An 18443-nucleotide genomic window follows, 5' to 3' on the forward strand; every position below is an offset into this window, starting at 1 on the left:
AAACGCTGGAGAAAAAGGTTAAATATGCGGGACATATTTTGACTGAAGTTTTGTGGTGTATTGACCCAGGGAGGGACCAGGCAACCTCAGAAGTAACATTAACCAGCACTAAAATGGAGCTGGGACAATTCAGGGGATTAAGAGTGAATTGCAGGACCTGCATTGAGGATTCTCTGTTCCAGACAAAATATTGTAATACTTTTTAACCCCAGATAGCCTTAATATTATGGTATGGACATAAGAAAAACTACAAAACTTGAGAAAATGCAAAAACAAAGTGATTGAACCCCTGCCATGGCTCTACCAGAGTCAGAAGAGAAATTTGAATGGGATGTGGATGTTAAATAGGGCCATGCCAAAGGAATTTGGACTTCCTGGCTGCAGGAGCAGCATGGGAGGGCACCACTGACCCTGCACTGAAGGCAACGCAGCAGCAGCCAGGGCTCCACATCGGGCCAAGCCCCTGGGCCTGCCCACAGATCCTCTGCTGAAATCCTCTGCCTGGGCACCCTCCTTTGGCATCTCCACACACTGGGGCCAATCCTTGCTGCCACTGCTGGAGCTTCGCTGCTTTCTGTGCCTGCACTGCCACAGCTGCTGGGGAAGACAACGGCACAATTCCACTCTGCCCCTCAGTTACACTCACACACTGGGCTGCCTGGGATTCCATGGTCAGAAAATATACCAAGTGTAATTTTAAAAATCTATTTCTCTACTCAGCCTTCATGTACCTTTGCACTGGGGAAACGAATTTTAAAGAGATTTCTAAGGAATGTTCCTCCACTCAACAGAGAGGAGTTTAACATCTCAATAGACTGGGAATAGCCCAAAAGATACTCACAAAGATAACGACCATTAAGGCCCATCAGCAAACATCAAGGAACACCCACCCCAGACACTGCTCCTGGCATAGTTGGAGATGCCTGGTCTGCAAAAGGCTGAGAAGGAAATCCAGGAGTGCGGACCTAATTAATATAGAGGGGAAGAAATCCAGGTCTGATAGGAAATTAAATACTTAGAATTACACAACTTGGGAGCAATGAACATAAAACCAATGGATTTCCGTAGGTTTTGGACTGTAAAACTTAAGGGAAAATCTAGTAAGACTCACATATCATGGAATGATTTTCTCTGCACACCCCGTCTATGTGTGCCTGAAATTATTTCTGTTGCACATCCTGGCCAGAATCAAGCAATTTCTTGATTCTCTAACAGTAGAAATGTTGTTGAAGAGTTTTGGTTCTTCCCGCAGTTTTGGTGACAAGATTACACCATTAGAAAAATTTTTCTTAATAATTCTACTTTTATATTTTCAGTTTGGTTTGGGCCAAGAGTGTGACAATCAATTTTTAGTCTTAGGGGAATAACTAGCAAAAATCTTTATTCCTTTGGGGGATTTTTTTGCATATGTATGTGTGGCTGTGAGTGATGGCAAAATTTCGTAATGTTCACCATTCACCTTTAGGCTGCATTTTGCAAAACAAGAAGTCCTTTAATATTTAATAGAATATTGTTAAAAAAAAGAGAAAATAAAAAAAGCAGGGGGAGGTGAGGGGAGAGAGGAAGGAGAGAACATGTGAGGCACCTGATGGGCCGTGCTGGAAGAGAAGATTCATTCCAGGCAGAGCCAGGAGTGGAGCTTTAGAAATGCAAATTAACTCTGCTGAGACAATCTATGGACAATGTACCAAACTCTTTTTGCCTGGGGAAGGAATTGGGCTGATTTCCTCTGTCCCTCACCCCAAAGCTCTGCCTGCCTGCACAGATGGAATTTGCACAGGCAGAGCCCATAGTGAGGATATCTGATGGCAACAGAAATTGGTTAAGCTGCAAACGGAAACAGCAAACAGTGAATGTTGTGAAAACTTTACTAAAAAAAGTGGGGGAGAATCATCCCTCTCCCCACTCCAACATGTGCTGTCACTGTCTAGGTTATATAGGGTGTATTGGAGCACTGGGGTGTTTTTGCTGCCACAAGTTCAGGGAAATGAGTTGGAAATCCAAGTATGTGGTGATTTAATTAGAGAAAAGTGGTCAATTGATGCATCTCTGGCTGGAGGGAGCACATCAAAAATTGAGAAAAGATGAACAGACACCAGAACAAATCCTACAACACCATGGACCAGCCCCTGGGAACCCTAATGAATTTGTATCAGGAGCCAGAGAACCCATTTATCATTTCAATAGCATAATTAGATTACACAATGTCCTCAAAATAATAGCCAACCAGACAGCTCCAGCTCCTGACCTGCTTCCCGACCAGTCTATTCAGATGAGGAATGCAACGTTTCTCCATGGGGTGGAATCAGATCATCTACTAAGAGAAAGAGGAGGAGTTTGTGGAAAATTAAATGACTCAAACTGCTGTTTGCAAATAGATCACAAAGGAAAAGTGGTGAAACAGATAACAAAGGAAGTGAGAAAGTGGCTTATATTATAGTCCAAATGTGGAAAGGATGGGAATGGGACACATTTTTGTGGTTCCCTGGCAGACCATGGGTTAAACTAATGCTGTTTGTCCTTGTATGATCTACAGCAACTCTCATCTTTTTACCATGGGCCGTGGGGGGACACAGGCATGGATGGAGATGTGAGGGACAATGACAGGGATGGAAATATGGTGGGGACACAGCCATGGGTGAGGACATGGTGGGACATGGCCAGTGACATGTGGGGACACGGCCACGGCCGGTGCCACGGGGGGAACTTGCAGGGGCTGTGGGGGATGCTGGCTTGGAGGGAGTTGAGGGTTCCTGGCAGGGACTTGGGGCTGGCTGAGGCCTTTGGGGACCCCAGGCCGAGCGGCTCCAGCTGCGCTGGGAGACCCTGGCGGAGGTTCTGGGGCAGCTGCTCAAGGACCCCCTGCCCTGGAGCCCCAGCCGGGCACTGGGCTCCTGGAAGGGAATGAACGTCCTTGTCCCCAGCAGGGAAATCCCAGCACCCCCAGGGTGTCGGGGGCAGCTGAGAGGCCACAACAGGGAGGGGAAAGCCAGACAGAGCTGTCCTCCTCCAAAATTGCACCCCAAAAATCCCATAACTCAGGGATCCCACCAGAAAGAAGCTTTCAAGAGATGCCTGAATTGAGGGAAAGGGGGATGGGACCCCCAGAGGTAGCAGGAAGGACCTGGAAGCATCAAAAACAAGCATGGAGGACGGGAGTGTTTGATTGGGGGGCAGTGGGGAAGGGGTGGAAGAGCAGGGGAAAAGAGGGGGCTGGTACCCCTAAAGAGTTGGACAGGGGGCTGGGCCCACCAAGTTGCATAGGGAGGGGTCCCACTCCCTCCCTTCTCCCTTCTTCCTCAGCCCTCCTCTCCCATCCCTTCTCCTGCTCTCCCTGGGCCCAGTGCTCACCCTTGGCCCCCCCGTTTTCCCAACACCATCTCATCCCGCAGAAGAGCTGGGATGGAGCCAGGGCAGGTCGGGCTGGGGCAGCGCTGGGCTCTTGGCCGGCCTGGGTGCCCCCCATGCGCCCCCTCCCCAAATTCCCCTGGTGGCTTAGGGGTGTCCTGGCGCCTTTGGGATTTGTGCGGTGCCGTGTTTGGGTTCAGGTTCCTCCCAAGGCCCCCCAGAGTGGGGTGAGAAGGCGGGGACACGACCTTTCCTGGGGGTCCCCATTCCCGATCCATGCCAGGGCCAGTTCTGACCCCCTCCCCCTCAATCATGGCTCCCCCTGCGGGGTCCCAACAAGTCCTTCCCCACCAGGCCCCCAGTAAATGGGACCAGGCAAACTGGGAAGCTTCATTGGGAATACTGGGAGCAGCTGTTCGGGGACATAGTGACACCGGGCTGGGGGTCCCCGGGGGGAGCACACACGTTCACCCGAGTCCCGCTGGCCCCCAGACAGGTGAGCTCCCAGCAGCACCAGTAGCACCAGTAGGGCCCCAGCTCCCCCGACACGCCCCATGCCCAGCGCCGGGCGGTGCCGCCAGCCCCAAAGCAGCCGCGCTGTGCCCTGGGGGGGTCCCCGCGGCCCCGCCCCACGCGGCACTGGGAGCACCAGGCCGGACCAGTTCGAAACGTGGGCGGGCGGCACCAGAACCCACGGAAGTGAGTCCACCACAAAGCGTTTAGAATCCCCGAAATTGGCGGAAAGCATCAGGATTCTCCCAAAAAAGGGTCACCTCTGCCCATGAAGTAACCAGGAAATCCCCCAAAGCCGTTTTTAATGCCCTAAAACTGGTGGAAAGCAGCAGGATCTTCCCCAATATGGGCTCCCCAGGTCCTCCCTGTGGGGCCCCACTCCAGTGACAGAGCCTGTTGGAGTATGTAAAATAGAAACCTATCTGAGTCCCTCAGAGAGAGAGAAGAATGCAGGGATTGAATTAAAGTCTTTAGAGAAATTAAAATATATTAAGCCACACAGACATGAAGTAGAAGTTTTAGTTTTAAGTAAGTAGGAATACTATTATGTCACATAGATATGAAGTAGAAGTTTTAGTTTTAAGTAAGAATATGCTGTAAGTGCCTTAAGAGAGTTAAAAGCCCTACAATCTAGTTAAAAGTTCAGAAACTTAGCCCCAGGCTGTCCTACGTTACAATGTAAAGATAAGCCCAAAAGTTCGTGTTCTATCACCATCTTCATGAACTGCAAAAACCAAGTGGCCCAGTGATCCTTATCTCCATGGGAGATGCCGTCTGCTAATGGGCCATCTGTTAAAAATCGGGTGGGGCAGTGTTCTTTATCTTTTCCACAACCCATCCTTCCTCCAGGAGATATCTCCTGTTAATAATGGGCCATTGAGTCCCACTGCATGACTGATAAAATTCCATCATCCCACTGGGGAATGCTCCAGCCAGGGGGAGGAGCCAAGCCTTTCCTACCTGGATAAAAACTAAGATTTGGGACACCAAGACAGTTCTTACCCACTGGTTTCCAGAGGACAAGAGCTACCAGACCTTTCTACAGGATCACCACTGCAGCAAGACCACTTCATCCTGACTGCTACCACCACCCTAACTAGCGGAGTGTCAGGTAGTGTTCTGACTCTGTCAGAGGTTTGCTTTTGTACTATTGCACGTATTTTATATTTTTCTTTTTTTCCTGTTAAATTGTATTTCTTACTTGGAGTCTCTCACTGGTTCTGCTTTCAAACCAGTACAATTTTGGAGGGGGTTTTGGCTGAATCTTGATGTTTGGGGAGCTTTTTATCCATGTCTTGATGTTTGGAGGATTTTGGGTCTGAATCTTGGTGTTTGGGAGGTTCTTACAGACACAAGATGCTCAATGACATCCAGAGATGAACTTTGGCAAGGAGGAACTCCCAGTTTATGGAGCTCTCTTCTTGTTTTTTCCACAAACTAGGATTTTTCATTCCCGAGGCGTGGGCAGATGGAAAAAGTGGAAAAGCCCTGGAGATCCCGCAGGAGGAGGGGCTGCAAACCGAGCTCAGAGAGCTGCGAGGAGGAAAGACCCTCCCTGACCCGGGAAGGCGGCCGGAGATCCAGGCAGAGCTCAGAGCTGGTGGAGAAGCCTCCTGGAGGGGAGAAGCCCCACAGGTGCTTGGAATGTGGGAAAGGTTTCAGCTACAGCTCCAGCCTGATCCGACACCAGAGGATCCACACTGGGGAGAAGCCCTACGAGTGTGGGCAATGTGGGAAGGGCTTCAGCGACAGCTCCAACCTGAGAAGACACCAGCGCATCCACACCGGGGAGAGACCCTACGAGTGCCCCAAGTGTGGGAAGAGGTTTCAGAGCAGCTCTGATCTCCTCAAACATGAGCGGATTCACACAGAGGAGAGGCCCTTCCGCTGCCCCCACTGCGGGAAGGGCTTCAAGCAAAACTCCCAACTAATCAAGCACCAGCACATCCATACCGGGGAGAAGCCCCACGAGTGCTCGGAATGTGGGAAGGGTTTCAGCTACAGCTCTCAGCTGATGCAACACCAGAGGATCCACACTGGGAAACGGCCCTATGAGTGTAGGGAATGTGGGAAGGGATTCAGCTACAGCTCCGACCTGATGCGACACCAGGTGATCCACACTAGGGGCCGGCCCTACACCTGCTTGGAATGTGGGAAGAGCTTCAGCGACAGCTCCAACCTGAGAAAACACCAGCGCATCCACACCGGGGAGAGACCCTACGAGTGTCTCAAGTGTGGGAAGAGGTTTCAGAGCAGCTCTGATCTCCTCAGACATGAGCGGATTCACAGAGAGGAGAGGCCCTTCCGCTGCCCCCACTGTGGGAAGGGTTTCAGGTACAATTCCCATCTCATCAGGCACCAGCACATCCACACCAGGGAGAGGCCCTATGAGTGTCCTGAGTGTAGGAAGAGCTTCTCCAGGAGGTCTCACTTGACCCAACACCAACGGAGTCACCACTAAGGGAAGCCCTCCCGACTGCCTGGAGTGTGGGAAGAGCTTCGTGCTCTGCTCCAGCTCCATCCCCCGTGGGAGCATCGGTGTTGGATGATCCCCAGTGACCCCGTTAGGCAGAGCCCTGGTGATCCGTGTTCCTGGTGATCCCTGTTGGGTGGGGGGAAGGGGTTGGAGAGATTTCTCTCCCTTCTCCTTGTGCTGCTGTGATGTGGTTGGTAATAAATTCCCTCGCTGTGCCCAGGCTGGGTCTGTTGCTCCCGTGCGGGTGCTCGGGGCGGGATCTCTCCTGTTCCTTCTCTCAACTCCCGGCCTCTCCTCAGCCAATCAGAGAATGCGATGAGAAGATTCAGCCAATCAGCGAGAGCAGCTGTGATGACTCATCGGTTGCCGGGCAGACCCGCAGCACCCAGTGTTCCCCACCTGGGCCCCGCCCTCCCCGCCCAGTCACGATCCCCCCGCGGGGTCCCCCCAAGTCCCTCCCCCCAATAAACAGGTCCGGGGTGAACTGGGAAGTTTTATTTGGATTCCTGGGAGAAGCTGGACGGGGGCAGAGTGAAAGCAGGCCTGGGGGGGACGCACCACCCCCCTCCTAAATCAGCGTGGGGACGGAGCGGGGGTCCCGGCCGGGCCCGAGGTAGCGGGGAGGGGCTGCAGCCACTGCTGGCTCAGGAGCTCTGAGGGCAGAGAAAAGGGGGTGACTCCGGGCTGGGGGGAACACACACGCTCCGGGGAAGGGGGCACACGACCCCCCGGGACCCCCCCTCACCTTCTTGCACAGGTAGAAGCCGAGCCCCAGCACCAGGAAGACGAAGCCCAACACAGAACCCCCAATCCCCGCAGTAAGGTACTGACGGCAGCGGCTGGCGGCATCTTTGGGGGTCCCGCAGGAGTCAGGATCCCCTAAAACCTCTCACAGACACCCCAAGCCCCCTCCAAGCACCCTCCCAATCACTTCTAGCTGGCTCAGGACCCCCTGAGAGCTACTCCCAGTCTCTTCCTAGCCTCCCCAGGACCCACCAAAGCCCCTTCTGTCCCTCTCAGGATCCCACAACCCCCTCCCATTTACCCTCCCCCACCCCAGGACCCCCAAACCCTCTCCCAGTCCCACCAGGACTCGCCAAGACCCTCCCAGTCTCTTACCAGCACAACCAACCTCATTCCAACTCCTGCTTTCCAATCCCTGATCTTTTTCCATCCCCTCCAGGCTCACTCAAATCCCTCCCAGTTACACCCAACACCCCCAGACTCCCTCCCAGTGCCCACTAGGACCCCCAGACCCCTATCCCACCCTCCCCAGCATCCTTCAAACTCCTTCTAAGCCCTTCCAGATCCCCGAGCCTGACTCCTAGTTTAAACCAGGCTATATCAAACTCCCTCCCAGTTACTCCCAGTACACCCCAATCCCCTTCCTAGCCCTCCCAGTGCCTCCCCACACTCCCCCACTGTGGGGTCCGGGATGTGCCCCAGTGTCGGCTCAGGGGGTGCTCCAGGCTGACATGCTCCCCCTGGCAGCTGGAGGTGAGCCCGTGCCGGGGGGAAGTTCCAGCAGGAACAGAACCTCGTGGGTCCAGTCCCCTGTAGGGACCAGGTCGATGGCCACCACATGCCCTGAGAGCTCCTGCTGGCCCTGGAACCAGCTCAGCTGGATCTGAGCAGGGTAGAAATCCATCCCAGAGCAGAGCAGGCAGCCAGGGACGGGCTGGGAGCTCGAGGACCAGTGAGATGGACACACTGGGGGGCACAGGGAGAGAGTGGGACACACTGGGATCAGCTGGGGGGAACTGGGAGAGACAGGAGAGGGCTGGTGTGGCATAGAGACAAACTGGAAATGAATTGGGCGGCCCTAGGGGTGCACTGGGAAAGAGGGAGGAGGTCTGGGAGTGGACTGTGAAGACTTGGAGTGGACTGAGACTAGATTGGAAATTGACTGAGAAAGAGGGGCAGGGTCTGGGAGGGACTATGGGGACAAGGGGATGAAGTGAGTTGGCACTGGGAGGGGGACTGGGATGGACTGGGAGAGCCACAGGACTGACTGAGAGGAACAGGAAGGCCCGGGGATGGGCACAGGGAGGGCTGGGTGCTCTGGGGGGATTCCCAGGGAGTTTTTGAGAGGCTCCAGGGTCATTCCCGGGCCAGGGCCCAAGATGGGGCCCGAATGGCCCCAGATTCCCCTCCTTGACCGCCAAGGGCCTCCCTGAAACAGCCAGGTAACATCCGAAGCCCAGACTTTCCCTCAGCATCTCTAAGTTCTCTGTTAGTGCCCACTCGACGCTCCCAAGTGTCCTCCCGTCCTCAACTTCCTTCTAAATTCGTTCCCCAGACCCAAAATTGCCATGAATGTGCCCCAGAAATGTCTCCCTGGACCCGAAGTGCCCCCCTGGACTCTGTCGGAGAAAAAGATTATAATAAAGGTGACCAAATGACTACAAATATTGCAAATTATCAAATATTAAAAATTATCATAAAGAGGGAGAAATAAATAACCACGAGAGATTATTTAATTAATGAAGGGAATTGTGTTACTTAGAATCATTAGCCAGTAATTTTTTTGGTTACTAATAATGTATAGAGTTTTATTATCAACATAAAAATGTGTTTATAAAAATATAGAATAGTACTACTATAAATAAGAAAAATATAATTATATTTTAATATTTAAGAACATTTTTAATTTAAAGAGAAATTTAATTTTATTTTCTAATTTGGTTTGTCAGTCAAAGGTTGATGATATCATGACACAGTTATGATGGGGGTGAGGAGCAGGTTGTCCAAACAGGGCCAGCCAGCAAGGGGCTCATTCTTCTCTGTGCCCAGAGCGCCTAAGGAGACATTCAGCACCAAGATCACTCTGGAAATGCTTCTCTCTGTCATGATTGTCGTTCTATTTATACAATTTATCAGACAACAAGGTTAAATTTTGAGGCAATTTTTTAATAGCAACAATTGTATATAAATGAATACAATCAAAATATATTGGATACGTATATCTGAATATATACAAAATTTGGCAGTTAGTAATTTAATATAATTGAGGCTCCTATAAAGCATAAGCAAAACCAGCTGGGGCTACGGGGAGGGGCTCGCCCTTCCTCACGTACTGAACAATCAAGCCAAAATTCCCACTTATATACTATATGCTAATACATATTAATACAGAAGTTTCTAGAAAATTCCTCCTAGTTTCTGTTCCTAAAATCTACGTCACTATGTGTATGGGACATGCTCTACTAATGGGTTAGGGGGTCTCTCATCCTTTTGAGGGTCTATTCCCGATGAAGGCTCATCGTCTTCATCAATGACCGAGGTGTGACCTGCAGGTAGCGCAGGCGCCCTGTGTGACTGAGCAGATGTTTTCCATAATAAGACTCTGATTAAATCCCATGCCTGGAATAGTCCCATTTTGACTATTTCCAGATGCTGCTTATCAGACCTATGTCCTTCTCCTACTCCCTTCCAACATCTGGAGATTCCATCTGCTTTGCCTCACTCATATCCTTTTTTTTATGGCTTTATAGCACTTTTTTTCTATTGACATGAGTACAATTTTGCTAATATAGTTACAATTTAGTTAGCACGAATCTCATTTATCACATACATACATATCTGTGAGACTTTCCTGTCCAATCATTATCCAACCCAACCCTGGCACATCCCAAGTCCAGCAATTTGCATGCACAGAAAGCCAAAACTCGGCAATTCCCCAGTTCCAGCACCAGCACTGCTCAGATCTGGTGATTTGTGGGTGCCAGCACTGCAGATCCAGCAGATTGTTGACGCTGGCAGTGCCCAGGTCTGGCGTTTGCCAGCATCGGTGCCGCCCAGAGCCGTCAGTTTCCTGCTGCTGGGGCACTCGGGGGTTGTGGCTGAGCAGGAAAGGTGAGCCTGTGCCGGGAGCTTTTCTTGGCTGGAGCAAAGGCTGGGCACGCAGAGACCTTCCTGGCACTGTGCCCTGGGCCAGCAGGGATTGTGCTGCTGGAGCCCACCCTCAATTTCTTCTGTCAGGCAGCTTTAGGACATGGAGGAGCCAGAGCAGACCCTCAGCTTTCTGGATTCATCCAGAAGAATCCTGTGTGTGAAGCAGCCTGGGAACAGGGTTTCCATGCCAGGGTGGGCAATTCAGAGCCCTTTTCTCCCCCATGGGCTGAGGGTGTGGCACTTGCCATTGGCAAGGGCCCTGCAGGTGCCAAAGGGGCCGTTTTCAATCTGCTGAGAACAGTCAGAACTGAGAGCCTGTCCTAAACCTGCTTTTCCTGCAAATGTACTCAAGGAATTCTCTTTTTTTGCAGTCTCAGCCCCTGTGTGTGTGCAGGTGTACTGAGTGAAGGATGGAACGGGTCTATTGGGGGGGGATGTTCTCCTTCTCTAGTGGTTTTTTGTTTTCTTTTTGTTGTTCTTGTTGGATTTGTTTGTTTTCTTGGATGGGTTTGATTATCGTGGTTTATAATTTTAAATTTTGTTTTATTTTTTTAATCAGCTCCTCCTAGCAGCTGTGGGCAGAGCTCTGTAGCTGTGTGTGACACTTGTGTGTGGCACAGTGAAGGTGTCCAGGGGGGCCTTGCCCGAGCTGTGTGCAGAGGAATCCCCATCAGGCCAGGCTGGGGGTGCTCCGTGGCCGGTGCCTTGCGTTGACTGGAAGCTGCCATGGAGCGTCTCCAGGGATGGAAGGTTGGGGCTGCCAGGGCTGTGGTGTCACAGACAGGGGAACGCTGGGGCTGCCACAGCTGCCGTGTCCCAGAGAGGGGAATGTTGGGGTGCCCTGCTCCTGGCCCGGCCCCAACAGCTCTGCCAGCTCCTCTCAAGGACACCAAGGCTGAGGCAAAGGGTGAGAATTGCGGGAGGGGCTGAGCTGGGAGGGACCCGGTGGGATCATGGAGTCCAGGGCCCTGCCCTGCACAGACAGCCCAACAAGGGGAGGCTGTGCATCCCTGGGAGAGGTGTCCAAAGGCTCCTGGAGCTGTGCCAGCCTTGCAGCTGGGAGCATTTTTTGGGGATCCTGGTCAGTGATGGAGGATCATTTGGTAGGGGGAAGGAAGGAAGGAAGGAAGGAAGGAAGGAAGGAAGGAAGGAAGGAAGGAAGGAAGGAAGGAAGGAAGGAAGGAAGGAAGGAAGGAAGGAAGGAAGGAAGGAAGGAAGGAAGGAAGGAAGGAAGGAAGGAAGGAAGGAAGGAAGGAAGGAAGGAAGGAAGGAAGGAAGGAAGGAAGGAAGGAAGGAAGGAAGGAAGGAAGGAAGGAAGGAAGGAAGGAAGGAAGGAAGGAAGGAAGGAAGGAAGGAAGGAAGGAAGGAAGGAAGGAAGGAAGGTTTATGAATGTTATTCTATTTATCCAATTTATCAAACAACAAGATTAAATTTAGCAGCAAATTTTTGATAGTAATTTTTATAAATTTATACAATCAAAGTATATGAGATTAATGCAATCAAAGTATAGAATACATGTATTTCAGGATATGTAAAATTTAAGAGTAAGTGATTTAGTATAATTGAGGTTCATATAACCATAAGCAAAACCGACCAGGGATACAGGGAGGGGCTCACCCTTCCTCTCGTACCAAAGCATCCAGGCTAACAATCCCACTTATATACTGTAGGCTACAGAAGTTTCTAGAAAACTCCTCCCAGTTTCTATTCCTAAAAATCTATGTCACTGTTGTTTGACACATGCTCTACTAATGGTTAGGGGGTCTCTCATCCTTTTGAGGGTCTTATTTCTGATGAAGGCTCATCCTCTTCATCACTGTCTGCTGTGTAACCTTGCAGGTAGCACAGGCACTCTAAGCTTGGGTTATATAACTAAGCATAAGTTCCCACAATAAAATTAAGTTCCATGCCTGGAATCATCCCAATTTGACCCATTTCAAGGTTGAAACTTTTATTTCTCGATGCTGCCTATCAGACCTACGTCCTTCTACAATTCCCTTCCAACCTCCTCCTTCGACTCCCAACATCTGGAAGATGTCCTTTGCCCTGTGTCACCCATCTCCCCCCTCACTCTGTAACAATTGTCTTCTATTGATCTAAATACAATTTTGCTAATACAGTTACAATTTAATTAGCACGAATCACATTTATCACAATTCCCCCATTTCTCTTTTTGATCATATTGATTCGTGCTCTAAAAAGTTGTTGCTTGGTATTCTCTATGTTCCTTCTTACTAGCCTCCAATTTTTCTCATATTTCTCATGCTGCATTCAGCTCTTCACACTCCTTCTCAAATTTTATTAACATTTCTCGTACCAGTGTATTGTCTTTGCATTACGTCACCATTTTCTCGATCTCTCTCCCTCGAGTGCAAGTGGATTGTGTTTTCAGTACCATCAAAAAATTCAGTTTTCTTCTTGCTGTTGATTCTGGATCCATGGGCATGGCTCTAAGTTGCATTCCTTGAATTACTGAGTGGATTAGTCTAATTAGACAGGGTATCATGCAAGGCAGAAACAATAGTCCTAAACCAGAACATAATAGCATGGATCCCAATTTTTTCCACCACACACCCCCAAAGAGTTTATCCCACCAATCAGCTTTCAGGATAGAATTCCGGTTTTGGACTGGTACATGTGCCACTCTTTTCATTTCATCAGCAAGTTTTGTGATGGCTTCCCCGTGATCATCTATTTCCACACAGCACTCAGATTCATTAAACCTCCCACCAACTCCTCCTTCTTCTGCCAGCAGATAATCTAGGGCAATTCTCTTTTGATGTATAAATGCTCTCATTTGTGAATGCTGTTTGGCCAACAACTTTAAATCATCTGCCCTATGGTTTGAGATGACTTCCACCCCTGCCTGGAGCCTTATCAACCAATTTAACTGGTAAATTGGAGTTCTATATCCCCAAGACCCATCCTGAGCCCAAGCAGCAGGTTCATAATGTGCTATAATTCTTTCTGCAGGCCATTCTTCATCTTTCCATTTTTGGTTTCCTGCTGCCATTGGAAAGTCGAGGTTTAGTTCTCTTTTCTTTCTTTCTTTCTAAGGTTTCATAAAGTGGTGTTCCTGGTATATTGCCCTTAGACCTTGGTCTGACAAAGAAGGAGGGTCGTATAATTTCTAAGGTACAAGTTCCCTCCCACTTTTGGGATAGTTCACTGTATGCTCATTGCCCACAAATCCAATATATTCCATCAGGGGCTTTCCATCTGTTTTCTGTGTTTTCTGGTTGTTCCCAATAAGATTTTAAGTCTTTTATGGATTGGTAGGGGTTACCTCCAGGACTGTTATGCCAGCACAAATCAGTTTGGTTATTCCACTTGCAATTTATTTCTTTTGCTATTCCCCAATATCCAGTAGGACCCTTGGGTTGCCAGGTCTTTGTGTTATTGTCTGAATTTACTACTAAAGTAGATAGGCAAGGAGTATATCCCACCACTTCAGTGTATTTTCTCCCTTCCCGAGTTATACAAACTGTTCCAATGACTTGATGACTCAGGACCCAACCCTCAGGCTGCTTTAATGTCTTAGAAATTTGAGTATGATTCCATTTTAAAAATTGTTCTGGAGCTAAACCCTCACCTCTCCATGGCTATCTTTCAGCCCTTGTAAGTCCTCCACAAACAAAACATTTAGATAATCCCAATTCTGTGGCAATTTCCTGCATCAGATGTACGAATAGATTTTTATTTGAAGTTGGCAAATCCCAGTTGCTATAGTGCTGTTTTAATTGCTTATACAGCTTATTCAGCTCCTTCAACTCTTTCCCTCTGATCGTTTTCTTATCCTTCATTGTTTCTTTTTGTTTTCCAACTAATTGTTTTTTCTTTGGCTCTTTTCTATTCTTATCTTTTTCAAACACAAGAAATTTTCATATCTAGGACAAAGTTGATCATTGTTAGGATAAGGAGCTCACCCACTGAATCCCAAATTTCTTCTTACCCAATACAATTCTGGACTTTTCACACAAATTTCTAAGAAACTGCTACAATCGTAACAGGCAGCACTAACGTGTGAATGTGCCACAAAAACTGATTCCATCTTATCCTTGACCCACATGGAATGATTGCATTTGTCACAGGGATCAGGAATGGTTTGTTTCTTTACTGCTGGCTCTTGTGCTGCTTGTTGTCTGGGAATTTGTTCCTGCATGGCTTGTTCTCTTCTGCTCTGTTCTGTCTTATGGATTAAACCAGTTGCCAGGGGTATTGTAAGCACCATGAAAAGAATCCTGAGGAATTTTAACTTTCTACCTGTCTCAAGGCCCCTTGGGTTGCAGCCAAGGGCCGAGATGTCAATCTTCTTGGTAGCAAAGCTTTTATCCTGGGATTTTTTTCTCTTTGGTACCCTTGGCCTCATAAAATTCGTATGAGCTATTTTAACTTTTTCTCTTCCAAAGATGGCACAAAATATTTGTAGTTCTGCAGCACTGCCTTATTTCTTTCCCTAGATTGATTAGTTATTTTTCCCAATCTACTAAAGCTCCGGAGATATGCCAACCACAACAAAAATTACGCTACTTCAGTTAAATAGTTCCTCTTTTTGGTCTTCTAAACCTTCTTTTCCACCAATAGATATTCTCGCGATGCCAATTTGCTGGTGAGACGTATTTACTACGTGGCACATAGACTTCTTCTCCACAGCAACTGTCAGTTATGATACTCTGGTTTATAATATTTTGGATTGCTTGTTCTTTAGCCTGCACAGAAGTTAATATGGCAAGGAGTAGTTGGTCCTGATTCTCTATTAGTTGAATTGCGGCATAAAAGGTCCCGTTTTCATGTCTTAATGGTTTTCCATAGAAGTCACTAAAAAATTTTTCTGTTGTTAGCTGATCATGTATACGCTCTGAACAACTGAAACAAAGCAATTGTCTCTCTTTTTCTTTTGCCCTAGTTACTCTCCACCACGAATTAAAACAGCAAGTGCAAAGAATACAAATCCATGGGTGGCATTCTAAGCCATGAATACAGCATTGCCAATATTCTAATTGTTTTTGGGCCTCCTCAATAATAGGTGTTACCAGTCTCTTTCTCTTGAGTTGCAGCTCCTCAAATAAATCAGTTAACTTTGGAGGTCGGAAGGTCTGGAGAAACTTTTCAATTCGTCTGGGATTTTCCCACTGATCAAGGAGGCGTCTGATTCTTTCCCATGGGCGCTGTTCAGCTTCTGAACTTAATGGGGTTGCAGTTGGCAGCCAAATCCAGGATGTCTAGACTTTAACAATATACTGTCTCAAAGCAATTTTAATTGATATTCTAAGCAATAACAACATACAATAATATCTTTCTCTTTTATATATATATATCTCTATCACACGTTCTCTTGTGGTCCCCAAATACAATGACTTTATGCCAGTTTCTTATCAATACTGCTTTGTGGTGTCAAGTTTTCCTTTCCGCCTAATCATGAAGTTATTACAATTAATCAGTCTTCAAATTCCCTTTTTAATTTGATTTTTAGGTCTCCTGGTGCTGAAATAATTTTCCACCCTTTGTTTTGTATTGGTCCTTTTACTCTTGAAGCATGAGTCCAGCCTTTTTCTGCTGTTCGGACTGCTGCTTCTGTGGTTAAAAGAACCAGAAATGATCCCTCCCACCGAGGTTCTAAACTCTCTCCTTTCCAGCATTTTATCAATACATATTGTCCTGGTCTGATGGAATGTATTGGAAAATCCAGAGGAGTGGTTTGAGCTAAAATGCCTTTCTCTCTTAATTCCCTCAAATTGTTTGTGATGGTTGTAAGATACCCCTGAATGGTTTTGTCCCCAACCAGGGAGGGATCCATTGTCATGCCTTGGGGGTAAGGCAATACATATAACATCTCATATGGTGAGATCCCAGTTTCAGAGTGGGGCTTGGTTCTTATATTTAACAGGGCTAAGGGAAGGCATCTAGTCCATGGTAATTTAGTTTCTATCACTAATTTAGTTAGTTGTTGTGTAATAGTTTGATTCATTCTTTCAACACGTCCAGAGCTTTCAGGATGCCATGGGGTATGATATTCCCAGGCAATTCCTAGTGCTTGACTTAAATTGTTAATTATTCTCGAGGTAAAATGAGTGCCCTGATCTGAATCAATAACTTGTACTATTCCAAATCGTGGAATAATATGCTCCAATAAAATTTTACCTACTGTTTGAGCTGTGGCTCAAATTGCAGGAAATGCTTCTACCCACTGAGTCAACTGATCTACTATAACCAGCAGATATTTCCACCTGCCTACTTTAGGTAATTCAGTAAAGTCAACTTGGATCTTTTTGAACGGCCGATAGGCTGTCTGAGGGCCTCCAGAGGGAGGACTCCTCAACATCTTTTTGTTCATCTTCTGACATGTGAGACATCCTTGACTAATTTGTTTCCCAATTTCGAATATTCCCATACACCCTTAAAATTTTAAAAAGTGGTCACAAAGTGCTCTTGTGCCCCAGTGAGTTCTTCGATGTAAATTGTCCAGGATCTGTCGGGCTATAGGTTTTGGGACTACTTTTCTACCATTAGGTAGAATCCATTCTCCTGCATTCAGGGTTGGCCCTAGTTTCTTTATAGCTTCTATCTCTGTTAAAGAAAAGTATGGTGTTTCAGTTTGTGCTTCTGTCTCCTTAAAAGTCATAATTACACTGGTGTTTTCCCTTAGGGCAGCTCTTTTTGCTTCATCATCAGCCAAATTGTTTCCTCTTGTTTTAATGTCTCTCCTCCTCTGGTGTCCTTTTACGTGTACAACTGCTATCTTTTTTGGACCTTTTAAAGCCTCAAGTATTTCACTGACTAATCTTTGGTGTATTAATCCTTTCCCTTGAGTGTTTACAAATCCCCTTTCTTTCCAGATTTTTCCAAAGGTATGCACAATCCCATAAGCATACTTCGAATCTATGTATATGGTTCCCTCTTGATCCTTTATTAACAACAATGCACGGAGTAATGCATAAAGTTCACAGGCTTGTGCTGACCAGGACGAGCTAAGGGGACCAGATTCTTTTACTTCTAATTGTTCTCCACTAATTATGGCATATCCAGATTTTCTTTTCCCGTTTACCACTCGAGATGATCCATCAATAAATAATTTTTCCCCTGTTCCCTTAAATCTGGACGTATTTTTTTTGTAATTCTGTGACCTCTATGCAGTCATGTATTAATTTTTCCCCTGGGTCCCCATACAGAAACTGGGCTGGGCTTTGTACGTTTACCACTCTCAATTCTAATTCTGGAGAGGTTATCAAGATAGCCTCATATTTTAATATTCGACTATCTGTTAATTATTTTACAGCCTTTTGAGCAAGAATTCCTTTAATTATATGGGGAGTGTATACTTCCAGTGGTGCTCCAAAAGTTATTTTTCAGGCCTTTTCTACTAACAATGCTGTTGCTACCAGAGCTTGTAAACATGTTGGCCAGCCCTTGCTAACTGGATCAAGCAATTTGGAATAATATCCCAGTGGCTTTTGGCTTCCTGCCCAATCCTGAGTCAATACTCCATAAGCTGTTTGATAGGTTGTATTAACAAATAATTGAAATGGCCTGTCTAAATCAGGAAGGCTTAAGACAGGAGCTTGCAGCAGGGCCTCTTTAACTTGCTCAAAATTTTCCTGATCCTTTTCAGTCCGTTTTAAGTGATTTGTAGTCAATTTTTCATATAGGAATTTCACTCTCCCACTAAATCCCTCTATCCACTGCCTACAATAACCCAGAAGACCCCAAAACTCTCTTAATTCTCTTTTAGACTTCAGGGATCCCATATTCAATATTCCTGAAACCCTTTCAGGGGGTCTAGTTTTTTCCTTCCCTTACTGATCCAGTGACCTAAATAACGTACTTGTGACTCCACAAATTGTAACTTTGACCTGGATATTTTTAACCCATTTTCTCCCAGAAAATTTAAAAACTTTATAGTACCCTTCCTAGATTCTTCTTCAGTTTCTCCTGCTAATAACAAATCATCTACATACTGTAACAACTTAATCCCTCTAGGTAACTCAAAGGACTTCAAGAGCTCTTCTAATGCTCCACAGAACGGTTTGGTGACTCAGTGAAACCTTGGGGTGTTACCGTCCACCTAAGCTGTTCTCTTCTGCCTGTGTCTGGGTCCTCCCACTCAAAGGCAAAACAGTCCCGGCTACTCTCATCCAGAGGGCAAGTCCAAAAAGCATCTTTTAAATCCACTGCACTATACCAAGTATAATGAGGGGCCAATTGGCTTAGTAA

This window comes from Sturnus vulgaris, unplaced genomic scaffold (genome assembly GCF_052056855.1).
Source record: "Sturnus vulgaris isolate bStuVul1 unplaced genomic scaffold, bStuVul1.hap1 Scaffold_180, whole genome shotgun sequence".
NCBI lineage: Eukaryota > Metazoa > Chordata > Aves > Passeriformes > Sturnidae > Sturnus > Sturnus vulgaris.